Source organism: Amblyomma mixtum, chromosome 4 (genome assembly GCF_055824585.1).
Source record: "Amblyomma mixtum isolate Tamu chromosome 4, ASM5582458v1, whole genome shotgun sequence".
NCBI classification, from domain to species: Eukaryota; Metazoa; Arthropoda; class Arachnida; order Ixodida; family Ixodidae; genus Amblyomma; species Amblyomma mixtum.
Genome location: NC_143015.1, coordinates 102,742,231 through 102,751,158, shown reverse-complemented (window position 1 = coordinate 102,751,158; position 8,928 = coordinate 102,742,231). Strand labels below are relative to the sequence as shown.

Sequence of the window (8,928 nt, the reverse complement as noted above, 5' to 3'; positions counted from 1 at the left end):
ATACCTGTCGCACTAAGTGTCCGCAAGTTGCGCCGTCGTACCTTGGTACCCGTGCAGAGCCCGCCGGAGCTGTTTTTGCGTCTCCCCTTTCGTTTGAGAAGGGTCGATGAGGCTGCGCAGGAGACGCCAATTCCCCTTCGAGCTCATCTGACGCGCTGCCGAGTTGCAGCGTTCTATCCAATTGGTGTCTGTGAGCTGGGCGGCATATGCCGCAGCCTGCTCCGTAAGTTGTGCAATGCGAGCTCTAAGCTTGCGATTCGTCTTGTGTTTCTTCCATCGTTTTGTTAAGCTCCGGCGCGCCTCCCACAGATGCAGGAGGTGATTGTCTACTGCGGGGATCTCGTCGGTGGTGTGAAGTGTTTGCGTGTGTTGTTTCTGTATGTTGGTGACCTGTGTTGCTCACTCCGCAAAGCCATCGGAGAATAGTACCGGAGGGACGTCCTCAGTTCGAAATTGGTGCCAATTGATTATTTTCGCCTGGCCCCATTTTTTACGGGCTGCTTTCGCCAAAAGCGTGATGCGGAGAAGGCAGTGGTCGCTGCCCAGGGTATCCCCCAGGTTCTCCCATGTGGCGTTTGTAGTGTTCCTAACCAGATATAAGTCAGGACACGTACGTGTCACGGGTGACCCAGTTGCCCACACGTGTGGGGCAAGACAGATCCGTGAGCAACGTAAGACGAAGGGTGGAGATGAGCTCCGCCAGCTTGCGTCCCCTGGATTTCTCGAAGTGATAGCCCCAGTGTAGACTGGGTGCGTTGATATCCCCAATGATCACCAGGGGTTCATTGTCAGCCGATTTTAGAGCACGATAGAAAATTTCGCTGAAAGTAACACGCGGCTTATGCGGGGGGCAATACACATTAAGCACATGTATTGACGGGTCGCGGCGCCTGAGAGGCAGAACCCTCACCATGGTGTATTCCTGCTCAGTCTCCAGATCAAGATCGACCTGAATCGCGGTGTATGCTTTATGCACCAGGATGCAGGTCGAGGCGCCCCCCTGAAACGAGCTATACCCAGAGAATTTAGCATCATTGCCGGGCTCTTGCAAAGCAAGAAGCGCCGGCATGTCACCAAGGGACTGCAGGTAGAGCTGGAGATGTGACCGTTTTTTGCAGGCTCTGAAACCCCTGCAGTTCCATTGAATGATTTCGAATTGGTCTAATTTTTTAGCTTTCTGAGAAGGTTTGCCAGCCATATTGATGTTTTTTTTATTTTACGGTGCTGGGTAGCCACTCGGTTCGGGGGCCGGCACAGCCCCAGGTAGGGGTTGCATCAACGCCGCGGCTATCGGGCCGGAACCGCTTTCTTCCGCTGCCTGTCGAGGAGCTATTTTACGTTTTAGCTGCGGGGAGTCGCAGGAGAGAGAATTTTTTATCTGGGAGCTGACCCAGGGCTGCACCGCCTTAAGGACAGAGTCACCTGGGCCGCAATGTCGGGAAGCATTGCAGCTAATGCGGCACTGAACATGTCCTGAAAGGACTCGCGGACCGCAATCATAATTTGGTTCGGGAGCGCTGCCACCCGCTCCTCCAACTGCTCGGCTTTACGCTCCAGGGCCTCGAAGCGGCCGGCGTCCGCGGGGGCCGAATCGACCACCGTGTCCGCGGTTTGCCGCGAGACGCTACTTAGGCAAGATGATACTGAGGATCCGTCATCACTACCCTCGGGCTCAGCGTTCTGCATGGGCTCGGACTGCCCGGCCTGCTTAGCTTCTAATTCTTGAATTTTACGGGCGAGAATTTGATTTTGGCGCCTGAGCTCCTCTACCTGCCGCTGTAGGGCGGATTCGGTGGGGGAGGGAGGGGGGGTAGGCCCAGAGACTAACCCACTCCAACTGCTCACCTGATTTTGGCGCGGTACCAGAGGTGGGAAATCCTCGGCTTTCAGGACCGGTGGCCTCGTCGGGATCCCGGACTTCACAAATTTTGGCGGCCCGGACTGGGCTTTCTTGGGTTCGGGCTTGGGCCCCGGAGCCTGCTTGGGTCCGGCCGTGGGCGTCTGGGCTTTTTTGGGTCCCGGCGTCTGCTTCTGCTTTGGGGTGGGTGGGGGTCCCGGCTTGATGAGAGGGACGCATGGCTCCGAAGCGGCCCAGAAAGTCCCTTATTTACTAAAAGCACCTTTGGGTATTTAATGGGATATCGGCGAACACTGTGGCCATTCCACTGGAGCGCCATGTACAACATGGTGGTATATGCATCTGAGTTGACCAAAAGGCTTTCGCTAAGCGCACTTTAGAACCAGTGTCTTCGGGAATTTTGTTTCCTGTTTTAACACTTTTGGCCTATTACGGTCTCATTCGAATTGATGGAACATCTGAAGAAAAACATTCCTCATGCTTTGTAGGGTGGGCACGGAAGCAAGCATTTTAAAACTCCATCCATGTTTGTGGCGGTAGCCCCTCTTAATCATACCTAACGATGCTGGGGAAGAGAATGCGTTTGGCAGGGTGAGTCCTCCTCTCCAAGTCTTCTGGTAGACTTCTCCCCAAGCATCACCGAAACCACCCCTCTTCTGCCTCCTTCCCACAATCGCTTTTGACACTGTTTTGATGGCAGAAAGCCACAGTGATAACCTATTAACGCTTTCGCATTAAAAGAAGAGTGCGCAGTAGTAATCTGTGACCTTTCTGTCATTGTTCAGATACTTGGCTGCCGGCTGTAATTGGTCAGTGTAATCAAGAACGCTTCAGATGGAGTAATTGTAATTGTAACCTGCTCAGGCGTTTCCAAACGGAAAAGTTGCAAGACATGAAATCACTGGCGCTAAATAATATCGGTCTACATTTTTAACTCAAACGCACGAAATTACCCAGGGTTGAAGGAGGTGTTTTATGCGCCGTTTAGTGCGATACACACTTCCCTGTTGTGTTCGCAGGCAGCCAATGGAGCCTTGGATGTGTGGGAGGTACCTTACGTCGCCTTGCCTGACCTGAACTGCTCGAGCTGACTGGCACCACCTCTTCGTAGTGCTGCTGTAAGTGCAAAGGGCTTTCTTGGCTTTAGTCAAACTTAGTCCTTAAAAAAAAAAGAGCCGACGCTGAGGCAGCAATCGAATGTCCATCGCTAACACATCAATCATAGGTCGCTATTTCGAATCTCCGGGGTGCCCAAGGCTACAACTCAATTAGTAAGTTCATGCTGTCCGAAACGAGAAATCGTAAATCGTGTGCGACTACCCCGAACAAACTGCGACAAACGATTGAGCCGCAGTGTTGATATGAATATTCATAAAGACGTAGAATTGGGGGTATAGAGGTCGCCGGTTCGTATCTCTGCTGTGAGCTAGGATCTAACTTATCCATTAAGGTAGTGCTGCCCGAAAAGCTGACTCCTATGACTCCATTCGGAATATTCTGCAGCAAGCGATTGGCCCACGCATTCTACACGAATGTGAGGGCTAAGTGGCCCGACTTTGACGCCTGTCAGGTGAGACACACATACAGGATTGACATTGTTGCGTTTCGAATTGAGGTGCCCATTTTATACCCTACTGTGACCATCTCGGTAAGCATGGCTGCCACTGGGTAACGATCTGCGTTATAACGCATAAGGCTGGGACCCGAAACGCAACTAGTCAAGCTTAACGCTGTAACAAAATGTCGTTGCTATGGCTGCCCGTTCAATCAGCATAACTCGGAGGCTTTTAAAGAGACAAGGAGGGCTAACGCTCTAAAGTTCAGCAGATAAATGTGAAAGGACACACACACACACACACACACCAACCGGAACGCTGTACGGCAAACGGTTGCATCGTTATTTTGGACACAGCCGTGCCTTAAAGGGCCACTGACCACGCTGCGGTTGAAAATATTTTCTACCTCTCTGGTAGCAAAGGATTGTCCGCGCAAGGCGCGGCCGCAAATATTTCTGAAAAGACTCATTGTAGCGCAGATACAGCTATCGCAATCAAGCTACTTCGCCGTGCTCCTTCTCCTTCGGTCCCCTCCCCGAGATTTTTCCATCTCGTGCCTCGCCGAGTAGGCTCCACAAAAGAAATCGCCCTCCCTTTACTGATGTTAGCCTAGGCATAGTGTCTGATGGAGTACCTCACATGTCTGTCATGGTCCCGCTTTGAAAAGAATTGTTTTCTTGCTTTTGCTACCCGGGTTATTTAACAAAGTATAGGAGGGAGGGGGGCAAAATGCCCTCTCATTTTTAGCACGTTTTGGGCAACACGCCCAAAACGCGATCGTCTCGTTCTTCGCCACGTGGGGCTTCTTTCCTTCTTTACTTTTGCTGAAGTGTGCGGTTTTTGTGTTCTGTGGTTGCTTGGCTGTGCTACAAATGTGATGTGAAACCATCACACACGAAAAGACCTTCTTTTGCACATGAAGTTCTTGCGAAAAAGCTCTGGTGTTATACGTATTAGTGCCTAAATTTTGACACATCATGGAAAACGCAGGTAGGTTGAGAATGTAATGTAAAATTTGTGTCTGCTTCGACAGCTGCACAACTTGTTCATTAGGATTGCCGAACGGAAGTCTCGAACCATGTACTGCACAGTACTTTGCACTATGTAGTAGCATTGTTTAGGAAAACTTGTGTTGTGCTAGATTTGCAAACTTCAAACATTTTTCACTTATCTCCCAATCACTGACTGCAATGAGGTCATGCATTGCGTTGGTATAGCTTTGTCAAACATGTTTATGCACAGTGGGCCTAATTCTGAGCCAGAACGCTGGACCATATATGGCACCCCTAGAGCTACATGTTCCTGGATTGTGAACAGACCTCTCTTCCTTACTCCTGTGAAGCTGTGGATCATCAAATATGCGTGTGTGATTCATCAATGAACCCTGTGGGCAATGTAGTTTGAAAGGAGGCAGTGTTGCTGCATTGTTGACAAAGTGCATTATAAGGTTCTCTCTCATACTTTATTTTCTTGCCCATGCAGCGTGGATGTGGCCGACCTGAGCTAGCAGCTATATAGTACCTCAGCGTACAGCAGCAGCCTTCAGGTATGTTTGAACTCTGTGCAAGTTTCCCTCTACACATAATGCATATATGGTTTTCTTTGCTCTGTGCACGCAGTGTACTTGTACAGTGATGGATAGAAATTTGCCGGATGAGGGTCCGTCGGAAAAACTTATCTGTGTGCAATTAGCTAAAGCGATTTAATCAAAAGCCTAAAATCATGAGGGGACATGAATACTCGCTCTTAATGAACAATTTTCAGCTGACTGCCTTGCGAGGCAATGTAAAAATAAATTTTTTTTCTGGAAATCCACATCCTGCAAACTTTTATCCGAGTCTACCTTGTGTAGCTTGAAGCTGTCTGGTAAGGATCCCTACTCTCACTGCAATCGTCTGGGCCTTCAGTATGGTTGCGACTGCCTGAGGGAGTAGTTGTGGTGTCTTGCTCTGTAAACGCATTTCTCGTGAACTGGTATAAAGCTCTTTGCAGTAGGGCGCTTGTTTTTGCACTGTATTTTGTAGAAGCAAAATAGTGTACATTTTAAAATATATTCTCGTCTTCGTTCCTTACGACTTACCAGTTATTAAAGATGTAAACTTGCTCTCGCAGCTAAAGATAACTAGCTTGGCACAGTGGAGTCACTGCATGGAAGTGAATGTGGTCTGTCAAATTCGCTTGCTTTGTTGACATATTCTGAGCTTACTTAGTGTGGACTGTCTTCTGCAGATAACGTCCCCAGTTGGGCTACAAATTCATCCATGGTCTGTACGGTACCCTTCCCACTGCGTGAACCAACTGTATGGCCAGCTTGAAGAATTTCTCGTGAAGTCTGAAGACGGCCTTTATGTCATAATAAAATCGGTCTGTATTTGATAAGCTTTGCCATTTTTGTCATTGATTGCTATACATAAATGCATATGAAATACGGCAAGGCGTATGCCTGATTTCAGACACTCTGCGGGCTGTTACTAAGCTCATGGGCCCTGCGAGATGTACTAATTCGTGGTTGTAGTTCTGGCTTGCCTCAGGACTGTGGAGAAGGCATCACCCGCAAATATCCTCAAAAGAAATGCCGGCGGATATCCGGGAAAGATCTATCGGCGGTCTGAATAATTATATTTCTATCTCCATCGGAGGTCCGTATGAGAGCCTTTGGGCGTCGGTGGATCTCCGAGGGGTATCCATGTATCCAGTGAAGCACATACTTCGGACGTCCGATGAATGTACACCGGTTGATTGGGAACTGCCACCTGTGAGGATGGCAGGGTGGGTGCGCTGCCTATCCCGTGTCTGGCAAGCTCTGAACGTTACAGACGCCAAGCCGCTTATATTTGACCGATTCCCGATAGCTTTTCCTCTCTAACCAAGTTCAGCAGTAGTTGAACCGCAGCTAATTTTTGGTTTTGGGGAGAGGAAATTCTGTAAATGTCACGCTTATCTCGGTGGACAACCGAACCGTGCTGTAAGAGAAGGAAGAAAGGAGGGAGTGAAAGAAAGAAGAAAGAGGTGCCGTAGTGGAGGTCTCCGGAATAATTTTGACCACTTGGGGATCTTTAAAGGGGTCGAGACACCAATTTTGTGGTTGGCGCGTTATTTGTTTCAAATGTTTCTTATTGCTGCAAAAAGCATGATACGCACTCGAAAATTCATATATCCACAGTGAATAATTATCTCCTTTTTGGGTGAACGAGTTTTGGTTTCGGTTTTTGAGCGCCGGGATGAACAGTGACGTCACAGTCTAGGATGCTAAACTACTATGCGTGGTCACCTGGGCCCACAAAGTAACGCACCTACTGTTGCATCATCTACTGTGTCACACACATGCTGGGATTTTGGCGAATCTCATTCCAATGAGGACGTCGACTTTTTTTTGATCGCACGCTAATATCGCCTTCGCTGGTTAGAGTGAGGATGCGAGGCACTTTGCAAAATGCCAGTAAGCATGGCTAGCTCAGTACTGCGTTGTCAAAAACTAACCAAGCTATTGGCGGTTCGCAGCAAATGCGGCTCGCTGGTGGGTCAACTGCGTTCGCTGGCTCGTCACTCGCGCTTCATGTCTGCGGCTGGGGCTGTGCCCCGCTCATCAAGCGTCACTTTATTTTGGTATGATGACACTAAAACGTTGGTTACTCTACCAGCGTAGTGACGTCAGCGTTGATCTTGCTAGCAATGAGTCTAGAACGTGAGAGCGAGCATTTAGGTAATCTTTGGACCGCATTAAAATATTTTGTAAACGTTTGTTGTGTCCAACACCCGACTGTGATTGCCCTTGCGTACAAAGGAATCCCATAGCAGGCTTTTTATAGAGTCGAAATTTGGTGTCTCCACCCCTTTAACATGCACTGACATCGCACAGCACACGGGCTCCTTTTGCAGCTAAAGCTGCATTAGCCACAAAGTTGTGATTTCGCTGTGGCGGTGCTGCGAGGAGGCGCAGAGACCGATTGGGAGCAACCGCCGCAGCTGGCGGACACCGCTAGTTCGGCGCGCCATCTGGCATGAAGTGACAGCGCGCGCCCTGCCGCAATAGGTATTGCCTGCCGCCGTTTGGTATGACGTCACAACGTTTGCATCATCTCTGCGCTCGTCTCCGCTCGCTTCGCCAGCTGTGTCGCATGCGTGATAACACGTCGGAAGATTGAAAAGGAGAGCTCCTGTCTTTCACTAAGTATATCCTCGCATAGCCGAGCTAAGCCACTGCCAATTTTGCGTTTCGCCTCCATCGAAACGCGGTCGCTTTCCAACCCAGGCACTCCGGCTCAGGAGACGAGCCTCTTAACCCCTGAGCCACCGCGGTAGGTGAACGAGGCAACGGCGATTGTTTTTCTCGGCAAGGATGATATTAGGCTTGTCTCACGAGCTCCTTAACGCTGTCAGTTTAAAACCGGTAATGGCAGCCTCTCTGCATGGCCAGTTAGCGATCAACTTCGATGCTATTTTAGTGCGAAAGCTCTTTTAACATCCTCCTCTGCAGTTTTACTGTTCGCGTGAAACCTCTGACAGAGTAACCAAATAAAAAGCGCATAACTTGCTCCTTGGTTCAGTGTATGAATACATCTAAGTAGTGCTTTGAGCTAAGTGACGATAGTGACAGATGTATGCTGCATGTGTTCGCGTTGACAATGTTCCAGCAGAAACACAGCCAACGCAGCACTGGAGCATTAGGCACACGCCGCGGTGGCTCAGGTTAAGGGGCTCATCTACAGAGCCGGAGACCCGGGTACGACCCCGACCACGGCGGCCGCGTTTCGATGAAGGCGGAACGCAAAATTCGCCTGTATGCTGAGCGATGCCAGTGCACGTTAAAAATGGCAGGTGGCCGAGTGTGATTGAGTTAAAGATCGGTAGGTGGCCGAAAGTATTCCGGAGACCTCCACTACGGCGCCTCTTTCTCTATTCTTTGATTCGCACCTTCCTCCCTTCCCTTGCGGCGCTGTTCAGGTGTCCACCTAGATATGTGTGGCAGGCTCAACGATAAGCAGCAAGGTTCATATTGAATAAATATGGTCGTGTTTCTATCACTGACTTGGTTCGACAATGTCGCTTCCCGTCATTAGGTGAGAGATATCACATATTTAGGTTAAAGTTCTTTTTTCAGTTACTAGCAGGATATTACAATATTAACACCTTGGCATGTTTACTTCTTCGACAAGTTACAAAACAAGACAAGGACAGGAGAGAACTTACATTGCCCCAAAACTCAAGAATTAATTCTTTCATGTACTCTTACTTTCCACGAAGTATAATTGATTGAAATAACCTCGCTAACGACGCATCACGCAGAAATCATCAAGATCTTTTGAAGAGCACCTGAAATTATGTACTGATATTGTTTTCCCTTTGTATATGTGAAATTATGCACATTTACCCAGCCTGCTCAGCTCTTCAACAAAGACCGCAGTATGTATGAATAAATAAATAAAAAATGCTGCACCATTTCTTTTCTTAAAAAAAACAATTTATCAATTTACCTGTAGCCCACTGGCGTTCATTGTGTTATTGGCCTTGTTG

At 48.8% G+C, this 8,928-nt stretch overlaps 1 long non-coding RNA gene across 1 annotated transcript; it reads left to right on the top strand.

Annotated features, from left to right (window-relative positions):
* Window positions 1-1,769: 1,769 nt before the first annotated feature.
* Window positions 1,770-5,793, top strand: LOC149347649 (uncharacterized). The gene is made up of 3 exons (XR_016292552.1): window positions 1,770-2,976; window positions 4,657-4,960; window positions 5,644-5,793. It is a non-coding gene; the product is annotated as an uncharacterized LOC149347649 (long non-coding RNA).
* Window positions 5,794-8,928: the final 3,135 nt, after the last annotated feature.